Consider the following 3,685-nt stretch of genomic DNA (forward strand, 5'->3'; position numbering starts at 1 on the left):
AAAAAAGTCCCATAGACCCAGAAGCKTTTTTTCTGTCTTGAAGGACCCTGGAAAATCATGCTGTCACCCTTCAGTTGTAACAGAAGCCAACTTGTAAAGTCTCTAAATTTTCCACAGAACAGCATTTCCACTCTCAAGAACAGCATTCCTGATTGCCTAACCCCATCTGCCCCAGTTCCCTGCATGTCCAAGCTATTTCACCAACTGCCCATGGCAGAGCAGCTGGAGAAACCGAGGACAACCCTTGTTCTTCAGCACCCATGTGTCCACAAACAACTGGAACAGAGGCTGCTTTATATTATAAACAGCCMTCTTCAATCTTTAGAGAAAACCCACCCACCCAAATTCCCAGAGGTGGCTTGATGGCACTCTGCAAGCTCGAGGGAATGATGATGAGCGTTCAAATGCCACTTCTGAGAACAACATTAAAGGCAATGAGAGCCAGGAGGGCTCTGCCAAGGTGGGCAGTGTGGAGGCAGTGCCAGAGGCAGGGAAGGAGCTCTGCACCTGCCAGGACCTCGCCTTGTGCTCAGCTCACACACCCTTCCTCTCTCTATGTGATCCTCTCTCTGCAAAAAGGGATCTTGAGAAGTCTGGACGCATGCTCAGGCTCATTTAACAGCACCAGGCACTTCTGTGTTTACATGAAAACATCAGTGTTGTGCACTAAAAATGGATCTTTCATTCCTGGGCAGCATTTCCATGAAAATCACACCGACTGCCCATTTTGTGCAGCTTGCAGATTCACTGCACATTTTGGGCTGCCCATCAGTCCAAAATTACCCATATTACCATTTGGGTAATACAGGCAGGGCACTGTGCAGAGGGGCTGTGAGCTTTGTTTTGTTTTGGAGCTTTGTGGCATTTCCCAGGGCAGCCCCAGCAGGAACCATCTGAGCAGGCTGGCTCTGCTTATCAGCCACTTCCTTCCCACCCAGGAGCAGATTCTCACAGCAAACAGCCACCTCTGCACCCCATCCCAAACACAGAACAATGCAGAAAAATACAGATTTGAAAYGCACTGGGTTTGTCTGCATTGTCAGAGTGGGGAAAGGAGGGTGGCACTGGGCTGACATGTAATGTCTGATAAAGCAATCCAATTATCTTTTTAATTAAATTCATGCCAAGTACAAAAGCACACAGGCAGKGTGGTTCACACTTTCAGTGCATTTTAAGCCACTGAAAAGCTAAAGGAACATAAAAACATGCTGCAGACATTGTCAAATGTGGCTGGGATTTCAGAACTGCACAAAAACCTTTGTACTTCTGAGCTCCTTGGGACAGAGARAATCCAACAGTGATTTTAAACTACCAGCACTGCTTCCACATCACAGACTTCTTGCACTCTTTAGGAAACCTGAATCCAAGAATTTAATTTCTCTTATTCATGTAGTGCYTTTATTTAGGGTCTTTTTGTTAGAYCCACTCCAGCACTAAATCTAAGAMAACCAGACAGTTTTTTACCTGGAAACAACTCCTTTCCCACTAATTAAGGACACTAAAGCAATCTGGCTCAACAGATATAATTTTCAGTGCTGAAACTTATTCCTTGGCCCTGTACKGTGAAAAAATCAAATTCAAAGCAGAACTAGAAGCTCACAAAACATGGGGATGGGGGAAGGATGAGAGYTAGACCACTGGGTTATTGCATCCCTGCCCCTTTTTGGGTGAGCTACAACTCATTTTTGGAGCAGCTCCTTCAGCCTCAGGGGCAGCTGCTAAAGGAAACTCTTGCCCAACAGGACGCTGCTCAGACAACTCCACCACAAATATCCTTTCGCTGTCAAATCCACTCTTGCTTGGGGTGAGGGAGGAGCAAGGGAGTTTTTCTTTCCCTTTTAGAGATGTCCATTAAAAGTCAGAATTTGGATGATGCTGACGTACATAAGARGGAAGGCAGCAGGAGCTGCACTCACTGCCACGCAGGGAAGATCTACCAAAGCTGCTGCTCAGGGCRAGGCAAACAGGGACTCAACGGGAGCATCAGGGGACTGCCACCTTGGCAGACAYGCTGAGCCTGCTGCAAGCACAAAATCCAAACTTATCAGTCTGTGCTTCACGTTTCCAGCACAAAGGATTGCGCTGCAGTCTGCAAATGACAGGACAGGAGTGYTGAATGATGGTGGGAAAGCAGCAGAAAATAAATAAATAAATAGCAGAGCCATCCCAAGAGGGTTGAACTCTGCTGTTCTGAACCTTTGGCCACGGTTACGCCGCTGTTTTTCTCAGCAGAATGCTTTTCACTGTTGAGCGCCTTGCTGAAAGCCTCAATTAAAGCCTGAAACCTATCAGTGGKTTAGAGCAGCAATTTTCTGTGTCTCAGCGAGCACCGAGGCTGCACCGAGCCATCTGCTCCATCCTACCTGAGCTGGCTCCAGAGCAGGAGCAGCCATCACTCACGACTGAAAAACAAAACTGCCTGGCAAGGACCTGCACAGAGAATGGGAGTGCCAACACCTGCCAGGGGGTCAGACCCCCTGGATGTAGGTGCAAAAAATGCCTTCAGCTGCTGAAAATATTCACACAGAATTTACCATTAATAGCCTGAAAAAGGAAAATWTTAGGGTAGGAATACAGTTTCTAGTGGGATTTCGCAAAAAGCAGCAGCTCCTGTGAAAATTTATGGGAGTGAAAATAAGACAAGCCAACCTGGAATTTGACCCTCCTAGTTACTGAACAGCCAGAGCCACACAGCCAGTGTCACTCCAAAATCTTGCCACGCTGACTTTAAATGCAAAACCACTGAATTTAATAAGTACCCAGAAAAAGCAGTATGAGGAGAATAAGTGACACTGACAGGGCATCCTTCATTCTCAAATCACTCTAATTAATTAAGTCTTGCAGAAACTCAAAGACCTAAGTCTCAATCCTCTTTTACAGGAGGAAAGAATTGAAGTCCRCATGTGAAAAATTACTTTTCTAGAGTTATTAAGCTAGGAAATGTGACAAAAATCTGTAAGCAGTGGGTTTTACCATCAGTGCTTAAAAGCCTCTGAACACTGCTGTGAACAGAAAGTTCAAGAGGGCCTAGGAAACTTTCAGCTTTTTTTAAGTAAGATCTTCATATGTTTTTCTATGCTATAATGGCTTCATTCTTACTTTYTTAAGAATGATAATACTGATGTAGTCAAGAGAAATGGACTCTAATGCACAAAATCAGCCAGCATGGAACATTTGCCTTGTTCAGCCCTAGCAAGACCTTTCATGTAAGGAACATTTTAAAGCAGCCAGCACACCTGAACCAAAAAAGGGAAAAATGAAGTTAGCCTTCTTGATGACAAAATTTCATCCCTGCTTTGCCACTGCCAGCCAGGGAACGTTCTGTACTCTCGGGAACCTGTCTTCCCATCAGCAAATACTATCTTCATTACATAAAGAAAATTAATGGCCATCCCTAATGCCGAAGAGCCTGCTAAATTGAAGCTCTCTCTCCCCCCTCTACCACGCACAGCCAGTAAAGGATCGCTGCTTTAGTGGGGAGACTGGAGCTCCTGCAGGAATGGGAGAGGACGGAGCTCCTGCAGGAACGGGAGAGGATGGAGCTCCTGCAGGAATGGGAGAGGATGGAACCCTGCAGGAACGGGAGAGGATGGAGCCCTGCAGGAACGGGAGATGGAACTCCTGCAGGAACGGGAGAAGCTGGGAGAGGCTGGAGCTCCTGCAGGAATGGGAGCTCCTGCAGGAA

At 46.3% G+C, this 3,685-nt stretch overlaps 1 protein-coding gene across 1 annotated transcript in view; it reads right to left on the reverse strand.

Annotated features, from left to right (window-relative positions):
* Positions 1 to 3,685, reverse strand: part of CMIP (c-Maf inducing protein) — a 129,247-nt gene that overhangs the window by 34,230 nt on the left and 91,332 nt on the right. The window lies entirely within an intron of this gene.

Source organism: Malurus melanocephalus, unplaced genomic scaffold (genome assembly GCF_030028575.1).
Source record: "Malurus melanocephalus ecotype Western Australia unplaced genomic scaffold, MMel_1.1 scaffold_173, whole genome shotgun sequence".
Classification (NCBI taxonomy): Eukaryota; Metazoa; Chordata; class Aves; order Passeriformes; family Maluridae; genus Malurus; species Malurus melanocephalus.